Source organism: Curcuma longa, chromosome 13 (genome assembly GCF_044706935.1).
Source record: "Curcuma longa cultivar G26 ecotype Majalengka, Jawa Barat chromosome 13, ITB_CL_G26_1.1, whole genome shotgun sequence".
NCBI lineage: Eukaryota > Viridiplantae > Streptophyta > Magnoliopsida > Zingiberales > Zingiberaceae > Curcuma > Curcuma longa.
In genome coordinates this window covers 1,859,902-1,884,432 of record NC_133873.1, presented here as the reverse complement: position 1 = coordinate 1,884,432, position 24,531 = coordinate 1,859,902, and the positions used below count along the sequence as shown (strand labels likewise).

At 43.4% G+C, this 24,531-nt stretch overlaps 1 pseudogene; it reads right to left on the bottom strand.

Moving 5' to 3' along the window:
* Positions 1–7,458: 7,458 nt before the first annotated feature.
* Positions 7,459–21,711, bottom strand: LOC141844469 (two-pore potassium channel 2-like; annotated as a pseudogene).
* Between the last annotated feature and the right edge of the window lie 2,820 nt (positions 21,712–24,531).

The following is a 24,531-nucleotide window of genomic DNA, read 5'->3' as shown; positions in this document are numbered from 1 at the left end:
GACAGGTATACCCACAGAGGTTCATGTGCCAAAGGCTTAGCTAACACAGGTAACTCCGTCAGATACTGCTTTAGCTCCATGAAGGCTTGCTCGCACTTCTCGTCCCAAGAGAATCGGGTAGCCCGCTGTAAGACCTTGAAGAAGGGCAGACTCCTTGCCGCCGAATGGGAGATGAACCGGGACAGTGCCGTGATTCTCCCCACCAGCCTTTGCACCTCCTTAGTGTTCTTCGGCGAAGCCATGTTCTTCAAAGCTCAGACCTTCTCAGGGTTGGCTTCAATCCCTCGCTCGGTGACGATGTAGCCTAGGAAACATCCACCCTTGACGCCGAACAAGCATTTGTTGGGATTTAGCTTGAGACCATATTGTCGCAATGTGTTGAAGGTTTCGCTGATGTCATCCGTAAGGCGAGCGGCTTTCTCTGATTTAATCAGGATATCATCAATGTAGACTTCCACATTGCGGCCACGTTGTTGCTCGAAGACTCGATCCATGAGCCGCTGGTAAGTAGCCCCTGCATTCTTCAACCCAAAAGGCATGACGGTGTAACAGAAGGTGCCGTCGGAAGTAACGAAACTGACCTTTTCTTGATCTTCCGGGGCCAGGGGAATTTGATGGTAACCTTGGTAGGCGTCCATCATGCAAATGAGCTCATACCCGGAAGTTGAATCCACCAGCTGATCAATCCGGGGAAGAGGATAACAGTCCTTGGGACATGCTTTGTTCAGATCCCGGAAATCGACGCAAACGCGTCATTTGCCCTCGGGTTTAGGCACAAGGACCACATTGGCTAGCCAGGTAGGGAACTGTACCTCCCTGATTTGGCCAGCGTGCCTAAGCTTGTTGACCTCCTCCCGGATGATTTTATCCTGCTCGAGAGAGAAGTGCCGCCTCTTTTGTCGGACCGGCCTTACGTCAGGAAGGGTATTGACCCGGTGCTCCATAACGTCCGGGGATACCCCGGTGATCTCCGCTATGGACCAGGCAAAGATGTCGCTATTCTGGGTCAAGCAGTCCACGAGCTTCTCCTTCAACTCCTCGGGCAAGTCAGCAGGTATTTATGTGACCCTGTCAGGATGGTCAGGGACGATTTGAATACTGACCTTAGCCGGGAGTGTCCGGGCAGGTTCGCCCTCCTGCACCGCTTGTACCTCCACGACTGGCTTCCTCTTGGTTGTGACAGAGCTGCAAGAGGAGACCAAAGAGGGCTGTCCAGGCCCGTCATGAGATTGAGGAGAGATTTGAAGAGTACAGGGCTTGGACCAAGGATCTTTATGAATATGTACAAGAATTGAAAAGTCAATCTTTAAACGATAAAGTCTCCATCGCGAGCGCTCATCAAGCCGAGCAACAAGCCAAGGAAGACCGTCTTCACGCAGAATACTTGATCGCTCGCCAGGAAGAAGAGATGAAGGTGGCGGAGGCCCAATTCGCACATGAGCGGTCCAACCTACAAAGGGAGGCCGATGTATTGAGGTAGAAATTGGTTGAGTCTCAAGCTCGAGAGGCCAGCCTGCAATCCGAGCTAGGGAAGATCAAAGCAAACCAGAAGAAGCGCTGCAACCTCTTATTTGAATTGGGGTTTCAAGGAGCTGTTCGACAGTTTTCCAAGGCTGGGATAGTTACGCGGGACACGAACACTCAAATTTTGGATATTCGACAGGTGTGGGCAAAACTCCCTGCTTCAATGAGGGCTTCCTTCTCTGCTAATTGGGCTGCCGAAGCGGGCCCTCTTCCTCTGTTCCTCAGGTGGTAGGGAGCCAGACAATGGAGGCGAGAACAACAACTATTGCTCTGGCTGGCACCCTTGCTACTGAAGGTCCGGTCTCGACCAGTCCAAGGGATGCGAGCCTTCCCGCCATTCCCAGTGAAGTGATTGGACCAATGGTCCCACCTAAGCCTGCCGATCCCGCTAAGCCGGCGTCTGAGGGCAAACCTTGAACTGTCCTGGGCAAACGAAGGCTAGGTTTTGCCCAGTTTCTATTGTACCCCGTTTATTTTATAAATGAAGTTTTTGCTTGTTTCCGTGTGTATTCGCACATCTTCTCTCATTTATAAACAAGTCGCTATATGTTTCAATGTGCAAAGCTCATCTATCCTTTCCCGGGATATTGGATACTTCGCTAATCTAGGAAAGTTTAACCATCCTAGTGTGCCCATGTGCCACTAGTTTGGGAACTTCGCTGGTCCTGGGGAGAAGGCATCCAAACTTCCCATCCATGCACCTCCGGGACCCCGGGCACAAACGATCGTCGCGTTCGGGAATAATGCGAGCCTTAGGTAAGGCATATAATTATGGTCCTGGGCGACGTGACTCTCGGAGATAAAGTGCTTCCCTGATTCTTCGCTTCCGTCCCACACAGTCTCGAGTAAAATACTTCCTCGCGATTCCGGGCAAAATGAATGAGCGCAACCGGGAGTAGCACGGGTCCTGGGTAAAATGCTTCCAAGGTTCTTGACTTCGCTCCTTCATAGTCCCGGGTAGGATAGATGATCATGGCCACGTGCATGGCTAATCCCGGGTAAAATGCTTCCAAGGTTCTCGACTTCGCTCCTTCACAGTCCCGAGTAGGACAGATGATCATGGCCACGTGCATGGCAAATCCCAGGCAAAATGCTTCCAAGGTTCTCGACTTCGCTTCTTTACAGTCCCGGGTTGGAAGGCCAGCGTTGGTAAGGCTCGATGATTGTAGCGACATTTAATGTCTTTGACAGGAAATCTACCTCGAAGAAGGAAAATATACCTTTTCGCTGTGACAGACCATATTCCTTAATAGCGAGTGACGTGAGAGGCGGCGAGAAAAGCTTGTCATTCTTTGGTAATTGCCACGTGCCCTCTAATGACAGGTCTTTGACAGAGGTCGTGGGAGAGAGACTGGCAGTACGATGGGACGCGGACTGTGGAAACCTAACCGTTATGATTGAACGGTCAGTGTAGCGCTAGCGAGGATGCATTGAACGCACGAATAAAAATCGTGACCTTCGTTTTCTGCTTCTCTCCTAGGTTTTCTATCGGCAGTGTTTCTTCGCGTTTGTGTGCTTGTGCTCCTAGAGCCAGTGTTCTTCGTAAGTCCTTCTTCCTCGATCAGTCTCTTCTTTCCTTTGCCTCCTTTACCATGTCAGAATCTAAGGTATGGTACGAGACCCTTCAATCAACCTGCTCCCTTGATACCATCTCCCAATTCCAAGAGGAGGGGAAGATCCCTGCAGACCATGAGGTTCTCCTCCCCTTGCTTGAAGACCGGCCGCACAGACCACCACCGGGGTTCTTGACCTGTTTGCAAGGCCAAATTAAAGGTGGTCTTAGGTTTCCTATACCCGATTTCTTCCATGAAATAGCGAGGTACTTCCAGGTTAGTCCTACGCAACTGGCCCCCAATGCTTATCGCTTGGTCTGTGCGATGGTAATAGTCTGTAAAGTGTATGGGATCCCTTTGGATGCCCAGCTCCTACACGCACTGTATAGATTTTAGGAAGACGAGAGCGGGGTGTATTATTTCAAGGGAAGGCCCAAGTATAGCTTCTTAGATGGTTTGCCAAGCTCCCATAAGGGCTGGAAGAAGTGCTTTTTTTATGTATGACCGCCTTCACCTCTTCCGTGGTCGTGGGCGTGGTGTGAAGGCTGACCTTATCTACTTCCCTTAGCTCAGTACACACAATCGACCGCCTTTAAACAGGCTGCGAAAACCTTACGCTCTCTAAAATTCCGAGTCGACCATTTTGCGGAGCGAAGGATTACTGTTCCAAGCAGGGTTGAGCCAAATTCGAACGCCTCTGGGAGCTCCACTACGTAAGCTCTCCGTCTCTGGTGGTGGTTCCCCTTATACTGATTAACTTTCTTGATCTTTTTGCAGGGAAACTTTTCATGGACGCGTCGTACAACCCTCTCTTGAACGGGGGTGCGACTACCATGGGGTATTTGTTAGTGTATGACGAAGAGGGTGAAGCTTCCCTGTCTGCGCCAGATCCCATCCAATTATCAATGTCGTCTCCCCTACGAGAGATTGCAGAGCAAACGATGGCCTCTGCCGAGGCACCTGAAGAGGGAGGAGGCTTTAGTCGAGCAGTCAAGCAATTATGATGCGGCTACCATAGAGGAAATATGGGAGGAAGATACTGATCTTCCACTGGAGCCCATTGACGAGCCACCCCGATTACCCAGTCCGGCTGCTGAGTCGAGCGGGTTGGTGGCTCCTGGTGTTGAGGAGCTTGAGGCCGGGACTCCGGTGGCTCCGGAGGTGGACCCGGACACGGAGCGACAACAAGCTGCATCCCGGGTGGTGGATGGCACCCCGAGGAAACTCCGTCGCCACAGCATAGCCGGGTAATAACCATCTCCCCAGAAGATAACCCTCCGATGAAGAAGCGTCGGCTTTCCCGGAAGAGATTCGTCCTTTCTGAAGAAGCGCTCACTGGTTCTGAGGCCGATGTGCCGGGTAAACTTACCCCGGGGGAGGTAGGGACGGATGCCGGAAGCCACCATTCGGCTCCGGCCTTAGAAGCGCCCGTCTCCGGGCATTCTTTCGATATTGAGAGAATGCCGTTGATGTTTACCTTGGAGACGAGTGACTTGGAAGCTTACAGAACCTAGATCCTTCCACAACTTACGGCCCGGGAACTGAGTAAACGGATGTTTGCCTCCCGTCAAAAGGTAACCCTTTGGTTCTTTCCTATTTTTCCTCGGGTCCTGTAACAACACATTCCTTTATGCACCCTTGTTTCCAGCTCATCCTGGAGCACCACACCCTCCACAACAGAATGGAAGGGGAGCTGGCAACTGCTCGCAAGGAGGCCAAGCTGGCCCGTGAGAACCAAGTCATAGCGGAGGTGACCCGGGCTGAAGCAATAGCAGAGGTTGATCAATGTCGCAAACGCTCTGTGGAATATTCTGCCTGGGCCACTGAACTTAAGAAAGAGCTTGCCTATCAGAAAGGCTTGGTCGAGGCGTCTGGCCAAAGAGAACAAGAGGCTTCTGAATCCCGTCTTCGCGCTGAGCGACTACTCAATGATAAAGAGCGGGAGCGAATGGAAGCCATCCAAGAGCAGGAGCGACTCCGTCAATTACTGGACACCGCTCAAGGACACAAGGCTACTCTTACCGCTGATCTAGCAGATGCGCGGACCGCCTACACTAAGGCGCAATCTGACCTGGAAGGCTTGAAGGCCAAGATGGCCGAGTATCAGGCGGGGGAGGCAGAGCGTCTGGAGGAAGCAAAGAAAAAGTATCTCGCCTCTCTAGAGTTTGCCGAGTTATTGGACCGGAAATCCCGCCAAGCATTTGAGCATGGGTTTACAGGGGCTCTTCGTCAACTTGGCCGGGCTAAGTTTATCTCCCGTGATCAAAAGTTAAGCTTCCTCGACCCAGCTAGAGCTTGGCAGAGGCAAGAAGATCGAAGCTTCTCAAGGTGCTGGGTCCGCCGCAGCTCCGCGGGCTTCCAAGGATACCAGTGAAACCCCTGCAATGAGCCAGGGTTAAAGGCCAACTGGGATATGGGCTTGTTTATGTTTCCTTTACCCTGTAATACTTTTGCACTGAAGAAATAAATTTCCGACGAATGTTAATGTCTTAGTATTCCAAGCTTTCTACTTGTACTAATGTTTGTTGATCGACTTCAGCCGACTTGGTCGAGCATAGGAAAAGTCAGTAATGAACGAGGAAGTTCAAGTTATATTACCCGGGAGAGTGTGTGATCCGACTAAATGTGTTAAGGGTTACCGACCGACTTGCGTGAGCGAGCACAATTTTCGCAAGTTACCCGGGAGAGGGTTTGAACTAAACTGTTTATCTGGTTAAATGAACCCCAGTAGCTTCCAGACTAGTGACTGCTATTGTGTGAAATCGTACTACCTACGAGACCTCGCCTATCTCCGTTGCTTTTCATCGGTGAGGCTGAGGTAAGACTACCCATGACGCACTTTGGTTTCCGTGTTTGTCTTCATTAAAGGTGTCCAGTGTACGGCCAGAGGGGATTTCTATCATTGGCCGAACTCCTCGTCTTCCGTACTTGGCTGTCAGTGACTGCATTTATTCAAATTGCAAGGAGGGAGAGAAACGCTCCTGAGACGATTCGCCTTCTCTCCTCGCGGGCTATATATATGTGCTCACGGGGCTGTCGTATCCCCACCATTGCAACCTCCATTACCCCTCCTTATTCTCCTTCGCTTTCATTGACAACTACATCCATACTCGAAGATGTCGAGGATGTACGCCGCTTCTTTGGAAAGAGAAGTGAGGCAACTCAGGGAGGAGCTTCGGGCGGCCACCGGCTCCTCCACCAAATGGGCGAAGAGAGCAGCCTGGTACTGCGAGGACGTGGATAGGCTCGAACTGGAGCTGGCTCAAGCGAAGGCACAAGGACGGGCGCTAGTACGGGAGCTGGCCGAGGCGGTGCAGACGATCGCTCGGCTGGCTGAAGAGAAGAGGGTGGCCGTAGCCGCCACCTTGGCGGCCCTGGCCTGGGCGGAGACAGCGGAGACAGCGGAGAAAGGACTGGCAGAGTCCCAATCCCGTGCTGAGGAAGTTAGAATAAAATTGAGGAACTACGAAGAGGGGGATGCACGGCGTCGCGCCGACTACATCACCTTCATAAGAGAAACCAAACAACTGATGACAAATGAACACTACTTTGGTCCCAGTCTGTACGAGGGATCCGCTAAATTTGATGACTGGTGTCCCCAAACCGCCACCTCGAAGCGCTCCAGGACCCTGTACTGGAGTGAACTAAATGACAACAGACGACTAGGCTTCCATTCCCCTTGCTGTTCTCTTTTATCGCCCTTTTGGTCATGTGCGGTAGTTACAAAACAAATAAAAATTTACTCCTTATCTACGCTTGTGTTCATGTGTATGAGTGTTGTTTTGCTACAATGTTTAATAAAATCTCCAACAAAGCCAAGATTGCGCGCGAGTAAACGGCAGTACATATAATCATAATTTATATAAAATAAATGAAGCGCATGCATAAGTAGCAAGGAGGGATAGAACCTGTAGCAGAGCAGGTCCCTTGGCGATAGGGTCGAGAAAACCGAGATAGTTCAAGTGATGAGAAATCCATGTAAGTTGTAGATGCATGTCGGGAAGTCCAAATAATAAAGAATCCAGGCCCTTCATAGGTCCATGCCATCAGCAACAGGGCTAAGCAAGACATGAAAGCTTGAGTATAAAGAACTCTTCTATGCCTGTCGTAAGGTGGAGACAGCAGCGATAAGGCCGAGAAGGCCGAGAGGATATGAGCCTTGAAGAAACCATGCCTGTCATGAGGCTATGGTGGCCAGCGACGAAGCTAAGAGGGCCGTGGATGGCTGAACCGAGAAGTAGGACCATGCCCGTCAGTGGGCGACGACCATCAGCGACGGGGCTGAAAGGGTCGTGGATGTCTAAACCGAGAAGTAGGACCATGCCCGTCAGTGGGTTGCGACCATCAGCGACGGGGCTGAGAGGGTCGTGAAGATCTGAGCCTAATCCATGCCCGTCAGTGGGTTGCGACCATCAGTGACGGGGCTGAGAGGGCCGTGGAGGTCTGAGCACTGAGAGAAAACCCTGCCCGTCAGTGGGCTGCGACCATCAACGATGGGGCTGAGAGGGCCATGAAGGTTTGAGTACTGAAAGGAAACCCTGCCCGTCAGTGGGCTGCGACCATCAGCGACGAGGCTGAGAGAGCCGTGGAGATCTAAGCACTGAGAGAAAACCATGTCCGTCAGTGGGCTGCGACCATCAGCGACGGGGCTGAGAGGGCCATGAAGATTTGAACCTTGAGAGAAAACCATGCCTGTCAGTGGGCTACGACCATCAGCGACGGGGTTGAGAGGGCCGTGGAGGACTGAAGACTGAGAGAAAACCATGCCCGTCAGTGGGCTGCGACCATCAGCGACGTGGCTGAGAGGGTCGTGAAGGCTTGAGCTAGGAGAGAGAAAACTATGTCTATCAGTGGGCTGCGACCATCAGCGACGGGGCTGAGAGAGCCGTGGAAGTCTGAAGACTGAGAGAAAATCATGTCCGTCAGTGGGCTACGACCATCAGCGACTGGGCTGAGAGGGGTCGTGAAGGCCTGAGCCAGGAGAGAGAAAATTGTGCCTGTTGTAAGGTGGAGTCATCAGCAACAGGGCTGAAAGAGTAATAAAATTTGAAGGGTGGGAATGATCAGTGTCCCTGCATTTCTTATACCGAGTAAGGAACATATAAGACATTGATAGGTATACATAAAAAGACATAGGTCAGGTGCAATAAGGGCGGAGATGCGTGGCGTGCCATGGCCGGGGAAGCTCGATGTCTTGTGAGTCGGCGAGGTAATATGAACCTCCGCTGAGTCGACATACAACCCGGTATGGACCTTCCCATCGCGGCTCCAGTTTGCCAACTCCTTCCAATGGCCTTCTCTTCTTCTAGACGAAGTCGCCTACATGGAATGATCGGGGGTTGACTCGCTTGTTGTAAGCTTGGCTCATGCGTTGCTGATATGCGAACAAGCGGGTGTTAGCCTCCCGGGTCTCCATGACGAGGTCCAGCTCGGCTGCTCGATGTTATCTTCTGCGTCCTTGTAAGCTTCAATCCTTCTGGAGCTGCATCCGATCTCAACCGGGACTACCGCCTCGCCTCCATAGACCAGATGAAATGGTGTCAATCCCGCAGTAAAAAAAATGCAAGTATATAAATAACAAGGTCTCTACACTCACCTTTTGTATTCAAGCACAAAAAGAAAAGGATAACCAAATCGATTTAGAAAGATCAAAGCTCTGATATCAACTGATGTGAATCCATGAGAGAAAAATCTCAAGAACCCACTACTAATTGAAGAAAGAAAGAAGGAAAGTCTAAATCGATAAGAAGGATGAATAGAACCTTGACCCGATACTTAAGAAAGTCGAACCTTGGTATAGAGGAAGAGAGAAGACGCTACAACCTTTGGATGGAGGTTGATAAGTCTATGAACGCCACAAGGGGATGCCTTGATAAGTTTTAGTTCAATAAAGAACCAACAAGTGAGGGCCTTACCATGCTTTAGATTGAAAATATATCAAAAGATACATGTGTGGTCGTTACCTCCTTTATTTATAGCTATAGGGTGACCTTAAAACCTTAAAAGGCCAAAAGAAAACCCATTTAGTAAAGACCTATGTAGACTACTTAGTCATTTTAAGGTTATGGCATCATTACAAACCAAATAAAGTTAGAAATTGAGCCTACATATCCCTACTACATAACATGAGACTTAAGTGACTACTTAAGCCCATCCAAGACTTGAATTAGGATGACTAAGCCGCATGGCTTGCTCTTGGTCAAATCTTCTTCAATTGTAACTTTGACCTTCATATATTCAATTAGCACATTAAGTACTTCCCTCATCTTCTTAGCCTTAGCTCTTGTAATTAGGCCCTCCATTGATGCATAATGGGTCATCAACAACATCTAGAGTAGGTTGACATGATTCATCTTTGGTTTGACTCTATCCGATATGTAGGCCTCAATTTAGGCTCAATTTATAACTTTATTTGAGTTGTAATGATGCCATAAGTTTAAAATGGCTATCTAGTCTACATATGCTTTTACTAAATGAGTTTTCTTTGGCCTTTTAGGGGTTTTAGGTCACCCTATAGCTGTAATTAAAGGAGGTGACAACAACACATGTATCTTTTGACATATTTTCAATCTAAAGCATGGTGAGACTTTCACTTGTTGGTTCGTCATTGAACTTCAACTTATCAAGGCATCCCCTTGTGATGTTCAAAGACTTATCAACCATTTTCCCAAGTTTGTGGCATCCTCCCTCTTCCTCTATACCAAGGTTCGGTGTTCCTAAGCATTGGGTCGAGGTTCTATTCATTCTTCTTTATTGATTTAGACTTTGCTTCTTTCTTTCTTTAATTTGTTATGGGTTTTTGAGATTTTTCTCTCATGGGTTCACATCAGTTAGTATCACAGCATTGGTCTTTCTAAATCGATTTGGTTATCCTTTTCTTTTTGTGCTTGAATCTTTGTCTATTTTGTTTATCATTTGATACTTATTGTTACTATTTTTTTAAAAATCTTTGTAAGTCTTATTTGCTTGTTATTATAAAAAAAGAGAATTTTTTTATTTTCGACCAAAAAAAGAAGAAAAAAAGGAAAAAGAGGAAAGAAAGAGAGGCCGAAATTTTGAAAATGAGAAAAAAAGGTAGGTGTAGAGACCTTGTTATTTCTATATTTGTATTTCTTTTACTACCCTTTATCTTTCAAGTCTGCATTTCTTTCAAGTTTTGCTTAGATTTAATTCTGATACTTGCCTAGATTAAGTTTTGATAAATTTTCTTTCAGCATTTATTTCAAGTATCCTTCAATTCAGCATTCTCATAAGTTTTACTTAGATTTAATTCTAGCAGCTACCTAGATTAAGTTCTAATAAATTTTCTTTCAGCTTTTATTTCAAGTATCTTTATTTTTCAAGTACCTAGACAAGTGGAGAGGAAGCAAGACCTAAAGAAATCCTTGAACAACATGCCTTGAGACAACATTTGAAACGCATGGAAATCAGATTCAGTCAAATCCTTGACAGATTAGAGAGACAAGATGTTATAATTACTAGACTACAAAATAGTCAAATTGGTAGAGTTTCTATATGAGATGCAAGGCAATATAACCGTGATGACAATGATGATGATGACATTTCTTAGGACATTGATGATAGAGCTTCTAGAGACAGATCTGGTCATGTTAGAATTTGTGGTAGAAGAGGAAGGACAATTGGGCAATATCAAGATGAAGATTCTTTCATTTCAAGGCAAAAGTGATCCAGGCGTATATTTAGAGTGGAAAAAGAAAGTGCAATGAGTGTTTGATTGTCACAACTACTCTGATGAAAAGAAGGTAAAACTTGTTGCTGTTGAGTTTATTGATTATGCTATTATTTGGTGGGATCAAATTATTCTAAACAGGAGAAACAAAGAGAGATTCGTTGACACATGGGAGGAGATGAAATATATAATGATAAAGAGGTTCATTCCCTCACATTACAATAGAGATTTGTACCAATGATTACAAAGTCTAACACAAGGGTCATGATCCTTTGGCATGATGCGAGCCAATGTAGAGGAGAACAGAGAAGCAACCATGGCACAATTTTTACAAGGTTTGAATTCAGAAATTGCAAATGTAGTGGAGTTCAACATATATGGAGCTTAAAGATATGGTGCATATGTCCAAGAAAGTTGAAAGGCAAACTCAAAAGGAAGGGTTCAATCAAGCATGGGCAAAGTCATAATTCATCCACTTGGAAATCTAGCTAGAAATAAAAGAGATGATAAAGTTGCATCAAAGACTAAGACCGAATTTATGAAGAATAAAGATGCTAGTTCTCCATTGGTCAAAGGTAAATACCTATCCAATCTTCAAGAAATAGAGATATTAAATGCTTTAAGTGTTTGGGAAGAGGACATTGCATAACAATGTCCAAAGAAAAGAATTATAATTTTAAAAGAAAATGGTGATATCGAAACTGAGAGAGTCCGAAGATGATAGTGTCTTGCCACCATTATTAAAAAGTGATGTTGAAGAGTATCCTGTTGAAGGTGAAGCCCTCGTCACTAGGCGTGCTCTAATAGTGTGCAAATAAATGTGCAAAAGAGTTCTAGCTACATTAGTGCAATTTTCCCCATCTATAATCATACTACATAACTTCTCTTTAATGTGGCAACGGGTATGAAATATGTTCTCTCGTTGCTCTTCATCTTCTTTCTTCATTTGCACATTTAGAGCACGCCTAGTGACAAGGGCTTCACCTTCAATGGGATACTTTTCTACATCACTTTCCAATAATGGTGGCAAGACACTATAATCTTCGGACTCACTCAATTTCAATATCACCATTTTCTTTCAAAATCATAATTCTTTTATTTGGACATTGTGATGCAATATGTCCTCTTTCCAAACACTTAACGCATTTACTATCACGCCCCGAGAGATGGCTGATCGAAAAATTTCTACAGCATCTCACCTGTAACAATTCAACTTTCCCTGAATACATAGTACGACAAAGGCCCACACGCCATTTTACAATACAACATATGTATAAAATACTAAACTACAAGATAATGGGCCCACACGACCACAAACTACATATACACACATGCATCAACTATGGATACCGCCACTACGCATACATGCTGTGAGATGGGGGCAGTTCGACAGAACTCCAAGATTCAAACTACATCCTTATCTGGTACCTGAGGAGACAGAAAACCCCAGGGTCTGGGTGGTGAGTATAAAAATATTCAGTGGGTACTAGAATGAAAGTGCACAATATAGCAAGGTATCAAAGTAATATAAGCATGGATATCAAAAGGTATATAGTCCAACATGATACTACAGGAGCAAGGCCAATATAACCATCATGTATATGTCATACAAATGCAACAGTTATATAACAAGTGCATAATCATATAATAACAAATGTACCAGCTATAAATGCAGTAAACAACAACAAATGCATGCATAGTCAGAGCTATCTAGCTAGTCCTGGTAGCACTCAACCTGTGCAGTGAACTGGGGCTACTCAACCTGTGCAGTGAGGTAGCACACAACCTCCAGTGCTAAAATGCTCTCACCACTACCCGTGCAGTGAGGTAGCACCCAACCTGTGCAGTGCTATAATGCTCTCACTCAACCTGTGCAGTAGGTAGCACCCAACCTGTGCAGTGCTATAATGCTCTTACTCAACCTGTGCAGTGAGAGTTAACAACAACAACAACATGCTATTTGCATAGTTCAACCGCTAACTACCACAACATCAAGGTATGTGCAATATCAATCATGATAAATTCAACATAGGTAAACAACACTTAAGGAAACTGTATTGATGGTAGTAGGATCATATTAAGGACAAAGGTAAGTATCAAGACATGAATCAAACAACGACTATAGTAGAGATATCAACAAGGTAATCATGAAACAAGTAGGAATAAATCATAAAAGAGAATAGATCTGTATTGACCAGATACAGAGATTACCCACCTCTTGATGCAATCGTCGCAATAAGACCTTAATGAAATTCTCCGCGTATGGTATTATCAACAGATCAGGGTCCTGTAATTAATTACAATAAACATCTTCTAAACATTTTAGTTATTTTCCAATAAAGTGAACCCTAATCGATTCTAAGGTTAATCTAACTCAATTAATACTTAATTGATATAATTTAATTATTAATTTGTTTAATAATTCAATTGACCCGTATGAATTACATCATCTTTAATAATTTATTCTGATTAACAATTAAGTATTACTTTACTTAACTTAATCAAATTCTCTAATTTATTTACAGCAAATTAATCTATTAATTATTATTAACCATTAAATCTTAAATAGATTAACCACTTATCAATTGTGTCAACCTCATTAACCATCTAATTAAATTTTCATCAAAACAGTCAACAAACTTAACTAATTACCAAAAGTCAATTATCTACTTGTTCAATTATCTCTTAATTCAATTTAATTTATAAGTTAACTCACTATTAAATCTATTACTTCAAGCAATTAATTACTAATTATTAACTAATTAACAGTTTATACTAGTTAATACTCCAATTAAACTAGATTAATTATCTTAATTAATCCAATATCATTTGTTTAATCAACAAGCTTTAATTAATTAACTACCCTAAATTTAACAAATTAATTAACCCTTTACCAATTGGTTGGTGGCCGACGGCAACTTCGTGGTTTGGCGGCAGCAGAGCTATCCCTCGGGCGGCCACCAGAACAGAGGAGGAAGACTAAGTAGGTAGCGGCTGCTGTGAAGAGAGAAGACGAAGAGGGTACTATGAGGGAGGTGACGGCGAGGTCTTCTCCACGCGACGGCGGCGGCGCCTGCGTTTTCTGGGGGCGGTGGTGACGAAGGCGCGGCAGAGGAGAGCAGGGCGCGGCGGCGGCTTTGAGCAGGGGATTCGGGCGGCGTTGATGGCGGCAATCTCTCCTCGCAGGGGCGGCGTCGTGCGGCGGCAGGGAGGAAGAGGAGAAGAGAAGAGATAAGGGGAAGGGCGGCTAGGGTTTTGGTCTCCTCTTATAGGTCTCGTCTCGTCGACACGAGAAATCCGGCGAAAGATTCGGTCGGCGAACAGGGTCTTCGTGCGCGCGAGGAAGAGGTCGCGCGGAACAGAGGAAGCCGAGTCGCGCGGGGAGAAAAGGCGGAACCATACTGTTCATTCCTTAATGGATTCGGGTTTCAGCTTTAATCCGATCTTTTATCATCCAATCCATTTAAATGGACCTTAATTGGGCTATAAATTGGGCTTGATTAAGAATTGATTTAATTAAACTCTTAATTGGATTGGCCTAATGGATAATCAATTAAACCCAAATGAGTCCAATACAATTAGCTACCTAGATTAGCTATTAATCTTAATAATTAACCCTCTAATCTTTACTAATCCATGGGTTAATTAACCCCTAACCTAATAATTAACCTCACATAATCTTTACTAGTTAGGATAAATAAATCTTATAGTTTCTCGTATCTAACACTTGTACCATTAACTCCTAAACAAGTATATGAAAATGAATTGAGGATAAAAAAATGAGAGTGAATAAAGAAAAGAGTGTGATAAAATAAAAAGTGTGGATGAGAGGAGTGAAAAAAGGAATGAAAAAGAAAAAAAATCAAGAGCAAGAGAGTAAAAAAGTGAGCTTTTATGCATAAAAAATAGAGGTTAATAGAGTTTTTTATTTTCAACAGTCGATGATTATACTTTTGTACTAGGAGGCTTTTTTAACACTAACAATTTAAACTCTTTTTTGCCTAGTGTTGTTAAATCTCCTTTTGCAGGAGTTTGATGATATATTCCCTTATAACGTTCCTGATGGGTTGCCACCACTTAAGGGAATAGAGCACTAAATTGATTTCATGAATAGCGTGTTTACGCTTTTTACCGATTTTCGATTACGAGCGCGGAAGCAAAACACGGAAGCGATGAAACGAATAACAAAAAGGAATGAACACACTTTGTTTTACTTGGTTCACAGCTCAAGGCTGCTACTCTAAGGCCCACGGTCCTTGACCGTTTACTGCGGGCAATCCACTAATCAATTTGCCCCTTACGACAACAAATACACACTTTTACAAAAACGCAATAAAGCTCGGTAACACTTGGAAATTAAATACGATTAAGTGCAAGTTATCGATTTCGAAGCCGGATCGTGCTGGATGTTGCAATTAGGGTGTACTCGGCGTAGCGACGGCTCCGGGGATGAACGGGATCGCGTAGGGCGTTGTCGTCACGAGTGTAGCGCGAAAGGATCGAAAGAATCGTTGATGTCTAGTTGTTGCTCGTGCACTTCTTTTATATTGTGCTCGAGACGACTTAGCCCAGATCTTGAGTGGACTTGAGTCCGACGTGTCAGATAGCTTTTCCTTTCCGCTCGTTATATGCTATCTGAGTTGACTCGGGTCGCCATCTGAGTCGACTCTAGTCCGATGTGGAGTCTTCCTGATCAGTTTTGACTCTGAGTCGACTTATGAGTCAGCTTGAGTCGACTCAGATCCAGTTGGCGGAATTCCGAAGGCGCTGACTTCCGAAAGCTAGCTGACTAAGCTTGAGTCGACTCGATACTGTGCCTGAGTCGACTCCAACAGCAAAACTTAGCTAGTTTTGCCCGGAGTCTGCGTTTTTCGATTTTTCCAATCCTGCATAAATGTTAGTAAAATAACATGCAAAGTAAATTGTTGAGTCAGTTCCTTGAACCTTCTCTGAGTCTTAACTTCAGGTCTCCAGTGAGACCCTGGGTTAGACCGACGCCTACTGTTCCTCTCGGGAACGCGTCCTCACCCACTCCTCTCAGGAGAATTTACCTGTGCCAATTAAGTCCTCTTGACTTGTTGGACTTTTGCTCGGCTCTGTCCTCAGCCCCCAGGATTTGTGTTGCGACTCGGTCCTCTCTGATCAGCCCAGTCTTTTGCTGCGACTCGATCTTCCCTGATCAGTCCAGTCTTCTGCTGCGGCTTGGTCCTCCTGACCAACCCAGACTTCTGTTGCGGCGTGGTCCTCCTGACCAGCCCAGACTTCACCTGGTGCTTCGACTATGCCAAGACTTCTGCCTGATCCTCCAGATCAAGGCTTTTCCAATTGGCTAGCTACCACTAGGACTTAGGTCAAACCTGTGCTCCCTGCACACTTAGATCAACATTCTTAGTCCAACATACACTTAACTTGAACCTAGTTCCATTATCAAAATCAAGGTTCAATCTGCCGGTGCTCCCTGCACCAACAAAGTAAGCTACCAACACGAGAGCAAGTAGCCAAGATTGAATTTGAACCTAACATCGAGTTCGAAGCTGAGTCCGAGTCAAGCCATGGATCCATATTTGGTTCAGAAGGCTCAAACCCCGATGTAAATAATAAGTTAGTTGAAAATTTATATCCTATAATTTACTGCTAATCTCGTAAACTAGCTAAGTCCACAGTCCGATTAAATCACTCTAAAAGGAGGTTACATTCCTTAAGGAGAAGACTAATCGTAGTTCCTCAACAGGAGATGTTTAGAGTGGAACTACGATTCAAGTCCAACAACTTCAAAAAGAAAATTCTACCCTGAAAACTCAAATTGAGGATATTAAAAGATCATTGGAAAGGTTGACTTCAGGCTCTAAGTATCTTGATATAATGCTTAGGACTCAAAAGATCGTGTATAACCGATCTGGAGTTGGACACAAAGCAAAATTAAGATATAGATTTTATCTTTGCTTAGTCAATCAAACCCATAAACCATGAGTCCAAGCATTGGTTTTCAAATCTAGCTTGATTAATCATAAGGTCAACATAAAATGGGTTTAAATCATAAGGACCCATTTTAGAGTTGATTAGGTTTATAATATAAAACAGATGAATGCTAAACCAGTAATATAAAATGAGTCTAAGTCAAATACATAAGGTCAACATAACTCAACTAGAGTCAAATATAACTCAGTGCAAAAAACTAGTGGGGTCTACTGGAGAGGTGGAGGAGGATGACCCATGCCTTAGGATCTGAGCATGCCCATCATCTCAGTGTATCTAGCTTGACTCTGCTCCTCCAATCTTTCGTACTGACTAATCATAGTCTGCTGCAGATTGGCGATGGCAGCATGGATGTTGGTGGCTACTTGCTCAAGTCTGGTCACTCTATGCTCTAGAGTGATGGGAGGTGGAGGTGAATATATTTCAAGTTTTAGCTTCCAGGCAGTGACGAGGCACAAAGATCTTCTTGGTTATCGGAGCAACGATCATTTTCTAAGACAAAGCTAATTCGTGAAATTATATACTTGGTTAATCTAATCAAATACGTTGGTCTAACTAATCTAGGATTTGATGAGGTAGCTTCGATTAGTTCCACTTAGCTAAGCAGACCAGTAGGGTACTTCTTACTCCACTTGACTATCTAAATTGAGTTTTTCTAACGTACTATCATCTCGTCCTACCTTGTACTATGTTGGGTAAATGTTAGTTAAGCTTTTGTCCTTATCTTGCTTAAGTTCAGTTTAAGTTCAAAAAAAATTAAAGAAAATAAAAAATAAGACAAAGCATGAATCTTAGTTCATCTAGTTAAGATCGTTTTTGTTTTTGCTCCCCTAGATCATGACCCTTGTTGGATTTGGTCAGATAATGAATCTGATCCTTGGGGACTTAGTATTGGTTCAATCTGACTTTATGAACTCATGCTTGGACTCGTGGTTTGTAGGTTTGATTGACTAAGGACAGATAAGATTTATGCCTTGATTTTGCTTTGTGTCAAAGTCCAGATCGGTTGTACACGACTTTTTGAGTTTCAAGCATCATGTCAAGATACTTAGAGTCCGAAGTGGACATTTCTAATATCTTTTAAAATCCTTAACTTAAGTTTTCAGGATAGAATTTTCTTTCTCATGTTAGACTCAAGTCGTAGTTCCACTCTGAATATCTCCTATTGAGGAACTAGGATTAGTCTTCTCCTTAAGGAGTGTAACCTCCTTGCCGAGTGACTTAACTTGGACTGTGGACTTAGCTAGTTTACGAGATAAGAAGTAAATTATCGAACACAAATTTTCAACTAACTTATTATTTACATTGGGGTTTGGGCCTTCTGAACCGAATACGGATTCGTGGCTTGACTCAACTCAGCTTCGAACTCAATGTCAGGTTCAGATTCAGTCTCGGCTACTTGCTTTCATGCTAGTAGAGCTAGGAAGTTTGCATTTTCTTCCTCGTCTGAGTCTTCTGAGGAAGACATGTCCCATGTTGCATTCAACGCCTTCTTTCTTGGTTTCTTCTCTTTTTGTTTAGGGCACTCTGCCTTGAAATGTCGTTCCTCGTTGCAGTCGTAGCATGTTACTTCGTCCTTGTTGAGTGCAGTTCGATTTGATCCAGCTTGCTTGTTCTGGATCACTTTTTTAATCTCCGACTTTTTGAAGTCTTTCTTTTTTTTTAAACATTTTTTGAACTAGGTTGACTAATTCGGTCGTGATTTCATTGTTATTTTCTTTTGAATCCGACTGGTCTTCGAATTCGGGCTTGGGTCGGTGCTTTGCCTTTGACTTCCTTCTTCTTCGTTTGACTTGCTAGAAGAGCAATACCTCTGTCAGCTGAATTGACATTAGTTTGCTCGTGGAGTTCAAATTCAGCAAATAATTCGCAAAGTTTAATCTTTGAAAGGTCTCTAGAAATCTTGTAAACATCAAACATTGATGCCCATAAGGTGTTCCTTGGGAACACTTTCAAAGCGTATTTTATGATATTGCGGTTCTCTATTGGTTGCCATAAAGCATGTAGACCGTTGAGTATGTCTTAGATCTTAGCGTGTAATCCACTTGCAGATTTTTAATCTTGTATTTTTATGTTATATACTTACCTTAGTGTTGGAAGTCCTTTTATGTTGCTCAATGAGCTTATCCCATAGGTTCTTTGCGCTTATGAAGGACCCACTTTGTTGAGCTCCTCCTTTGTGAGGCTATATTGTAAGGTTCGAGTGGCCTTTACATTTGTTTCGATTTTTCATTTAGTAGCTTTATCCCACTTCTCATTGGGTCGGGATTTCATCTTCGTTGGTTGGGAGAGTGAAGTTTGTCTGGATGATTATCCACATTTCCACTTGAGTCTTCAAGTGATACTTCATTTCGCACTTTTAGTACTTGCAGTTTTCTCCAAAGAGCAGGGGAGGTCTGGCGGTGCTATGGTCTTCCTGATGGACCATCGTAAAAATCTTGCACAAAAATGAATAACAAGAACGTTCCAAGACTTGATCTTAGATTAGTAATGCGGGAATAAATTTAAAATTTTAAAAAAGGTAAAGCGATGGAAAACTAGCTCGATTAGTAGTTGCACTAATTTTGAACGCCCCCGGTTCTAATACCAATTGTAGAATCGAAGTAGTGTTAGAGGGTGGGGTGAATAACACTTGTCGCTTTTTCACGTATTCGAAAAATTCGTAACTCAAATATACAAAAACACAACGGAAGATTTTGTCAAACATAAGTAAATATACGTTTGTTTTTACTTAGTTCACAGCCACTGGCTACTACTCCAAGGCTCGCAGTACTTAATCGCTTACGTTAGACAATTCACTATTAAACTCTTTCTCTTATGAGAAAGAGTTTGACCTTTACAAAAGGATTTAGAATTGGCAACACTTTATCGTCCTAGTAATTAAGTATATAATATACAATAATCAAAATCAAAGTTATTGACAAAAAGAGTTAGTAAGGGCGTGTGGTTGTCGGTGCAACGTTCTGGTGTCACGACAACATCTCAAGAGCGTCATTCGTGTGCAGTGTTGCCGTGGATTGATTATGAATGGATGCTCTAGGGTTTCTGGTTGCAGCTTCTTTTATTGATTGATCCGGGCACCTCTACATCGGCTCGTTGATCCACTTTCGATGTTGACTTAGCATCTCCAGGTGCATGTATCCCTTCTGGGCGTCTGGAATGCTGACGTGGAAGTTGTCGGATCAGCTTTAATTCCGTCGTGCCTTATCCTTCTCCAAGCGTCTGGAGTCTTCCGGGTGCTTAGAAGCTGAGGTGTCTCCGGTTATTCCTGGCTTGCCACCTCATTCGCCTTGTTGGTCTGAACAACTCACATTCGGGCGCTTAGATCCCTTCTGGGCACTTGGACTATCTGGTCGCCCGGATCCATAGGGGCGCCCGGAATTCAAAATTCCGGTCCCTTAATTTCTTGCACAACAGAGTTAGCACAATATATAAATTAGACAGTTTTCCACTGTCTAGTCTTAACTTTTAGGTTTCCGGTGAAATCCTAGATCAAATCGACGTCTAATATTCCCTTCAAGAGAACGCATCCTCACTTATTACACTTAGGAGAGTTTACCTTTGTCAACCATCTAGTCCTCCAGATCTGGTTGGACTTTTGCTCAGTATCTGATCTTCGACTCTTAGGACTTACCTCCGATGTTCGATTCTCGTTAATCCATCGACTTGTTAGACGTTCGTTGCACTGACCCGTCTAGACTTCCTGCCTGGTGCTTTAATGTGTCAAGTTTTCCTACCTAGTCCTTTTGACTAGGATTTCTTTGCCTTGCCCTACAGACTAGGACTTTTCTTGTGCTACATGCATACTCGATTTAACTTGTTCGTTCACCACGTAATCTTAATTTGAACCCTTTGTCATTATCAAAACATCGGTTTCATTATCTGGTGCTCCTTACATCAACAGATTCAAATGCATTTCTCTATTTGGTTATTGAAATAAAAGGGATTACTTTGATTGGTACAATAGATCCAAATTTAATGGGTGTTTTTTGTAAAAATTAAATCCATTGATCTTGAGAACAAGTACTAGCAAAGTGTTCAGATTATTGCACCCTAATTCACACTAATCTAGGTAAAGATGAAATGAAATTGGCAATTCAATAATCAACAATATTAAATGTTGATTAACTTTAAGTAGTGATATTAAGGCTACGTTTGGTAGGACGTAATATAATCACGCTTGTAATGTAATCAAGTTTGTAATGTAATGTAATGTAATCCTTGATTACATTACTATGTTTGGTTGAAGGAATGCATGTAATCTTTGATTATAAGGATGATTACATTACAGTATTTGGTGTCCATTATTTTCAGTAAGGAATATAATTTTTATTATTATAAAATACCAATAATACCCTTCCTCCCCGTACCCCACCGTCGTCACCGACGCCACCGCAAGGTAGAAGCTGTTGACCCAGCACAGGCCCTCCAGTGCGCGCGCCGTCGTCGCCCCGAAGGCGATGCAAGCGACCACCACCGCCAGCGCGAGCGGAACCTTGATCCGCACCCGCATCCGCCTCTTTCGCACGTCCACCAGGAACAGCGCGCAGCGACCGTCGGCGTCGACTGTCGCGAGCAGCGCCTCCTCCTGCTAGTCCAGCGCGTGTGCAAGCAGACCGCCGAGCACGACGTCGATGAAGCCGAAGTCGACGAGGGTGAAAGCGCAGGCGAATAGCTTGGCGGCCCGCGTGCCCGGCACGAGGTCGCCGTAGCCGATGCAGAGGCTGACGACGGTGAAGTAGAGGCCATCGACAATGGGGGAGCCAGTGGTGCGACCTTCGAAGCTTTTGTGCCTCGCCGCGTAGACGGCGACGCCGACGGGGCGTACAGGACTATGTTGTCAGCGGCCAGCTTCATGAAGGAAAGTGCAGTAGGAGGAGGTCTGGCAATGGGTTGGAGATCGATCGTAGAGGACGACGGAGCACGGGAATTAGCGAAGATGGATGGAGAAGAATGCGATCTGCGAAAGTGCGGAAGGGTATATTTGGTATGATAAAAATAAAATCCGTAATGTAATCAAATTCTGCACTATTTCCTGTGTAATCGAGATTACAGATCTTGGCTCTTTTTTTGTAATACAATTACATTACATTACATCTCTAAAATGTTACCAAACAAAGTAAATCATCTTGTAATGTAATCCTGATTACATTACAAGCCTGATTACCGTTTACCAAACATGCCCTAAGTGTAATAGGATTCCATAGTAAGTTTGAGGACTTGAATATATTGTAATCCTATGTTAAACACTTTGGGGAAACACTTATCTATTCAACAGATTTACTTGGGCTTGAGATCTATAGACAAGCCCCCAACTTTGATATGAGGAGCCTTCCACAAGGTCATAGCGGTTAAGTAGTTTTTGAAAATCCTTAACCTTTCGATCATTAGATCCCTTGACTATTATTGCACCTTCTAATAGTGCATCACTATAATCTAGAAAATTAACTAGCATGACTAGCTCTAAAATTATCATCCAACGAGTTGAAGCTAATACATAATCCTCTAGAATAAAATATCTCCAATTCTGTCATATTGCAACTGTTATGGCATGGGCCACATAACATTAAAATGCCCTCAAAATCATGACCTTTGAACTGAACACTTTCTTGAAGACAAAGTAGCATGCTTTCTAAATCTGGGTAGTAATGAGAGGTCGGGCCTTACTTGAGCTCAAGAGGCTTAATACACAGAAATAAACTAGTATCTTCCATACTTATATGAATTATAGAAATATATCGTAAACTACATGAATGTAGATTCCAAATCGACCCTATTTGATATCCAGGTCACTCCTAAACCATACTTTACTCCTTACAAGTTTTCATGAGTACTTTTCTCTCAATTACATATGATATCTATGTACATTTGTCTCAACCTTAAGAGCCTTAGGACTAAACAATTGATTGTCTACCTAAAGAAATGTTTTTTTATATATCAATTATTTTGTTGAGTTTATCATCTTTGTAGAGTACTTTTCAACAGCTAAATAAAAATTAAGCTAATGATGCACTAATCCAAACCCAAGTCTTTAGGAAGCTTAAAGTTTTGATTGTTTTTGCAATCTTTTGTTGATGCTTCACTAAGGGCTTTAGTACCATTATAACTTTCTTAACAAACTATCTTAAGAAAGGATTAAGGAGTATAACATTATTACAATTCCCTTAATAATATATCTTGAGATAGGAGAGTTTCAATAATTTACATTTGCATCCACAACCTTTAGCGAAATTAAGAAACAGATAGGCCCTTGCTCTTGGACATCTGGGACTCTCTAAACTTTTGAGTTATCTAGTGTATAAAAAAATTAAGCAGTTGAGATTCTATTTTGCCACTTGCCGAATATTCTTATAGGAATTTTGTAAATTTTCTATTTGTCAAAGTTCATGTCGTGACCCAGCTTGGGCTACTAAAGATGCTCATACTTGACTCACAATGTTTGCTACTAGTTGATGACAAAATTTAGGTTTTGATGTTTTCTCCATTGTCCTCTCTAACAATATGCTCTCAGGAGGATGGGTTTCTCTGGTCTTCATGAGTACCAGTAAGCTCTTTTTTGTGTTTGTGTGCAAGCGTGCAATTCTTTTTTATTATCTTGGGTTCACATGTTGATACCATGTGTCTTATAGTTCTTAGGTTATAGTTTAGTTTTTGATATTAACGAAGAGAGTCAATGTGATCTTTGACCATTCTAATTACCGTATCTTATGGCTTAAAATCAATCTAGAGTAATAATACATGGCATTCTTGTGATTACTAGAACAAAGAAATGACTAAACTACAAAAATTGCTACTTAGAAAATATGGAAAAAATAATTATTTCTTCACACAAAAGAATAGGTACATGGTTCTTGTTTTATAGAGAGATACAATAGAATAAAAAGGAAAACTAATGAAGAAGGAAACTAATTAAAGCTAATTAAGACTAATTAAAGCTAATTAAAGACTTCTATTTACAGAATGATTCTGTAATTATGACTCAATCAAGGAATTAATGGTAAATGATTCTGTAATCAATCAAAGAATTAATGATTAGTTTCCAACACTCCCCCTCAAGCTGGTTTGTGTTGGATTGCAAAGGTGCAAACATAGTTCCACATCTAAAACACATGGGAAAGATCATGGGTTTAAAAGGATGGAAAATATCTCCATTGGCATGAGGCCTTTTGGGGAGAGCCCAAGAACAAAGCCATGAGGGCTTAGGCCCAAAGTGGACAATATCATGCCATTGTGGAGATACGAACATTCTTTTGGACCCAACAATTGGTATCAGAGCGAGGCCGCTCTTCACCGGACAAACCGCCGGATGAGCCATGATCCGGATCTAACCATGTGGGTTGAACCTTAAAAACAAAGGAAGTAGGGGCTCCCATGTTTGAATCAAGAGGACCAGACACCGGGCAGGAAGTCCTAGTAGGTCGGGTAGACCGAGGGGCATGAAGTCCTGGTTGCGGCTGGGCAGGAAGTCCTAGTAGGTCAGGGTGGACCGAGGGGCAGGAAGTCTTGGTGGGTCGAAGATTCAGATATCAAACGGAGGCTTTCCGTTTGAGGGGGGGGTCTGTGGTCCTTTGTTTGAGGGGGGGATTGTTGGGTTGCAAAGGTGCAAACATAGTCCCACATCTAAAACACATGGGAAAGATCATGGGTTTAAAAGGATGGAAAGTATCTCCATTGGTATGAGACCTTTTGGGGAGAGCCCAAGAACAAAGCCATGAGGGCTTAGGCCCAAAGTAGACAATATCATGCCATTGTGGAGATACGAACATCCTTTTGGACCCAACAGTTTAT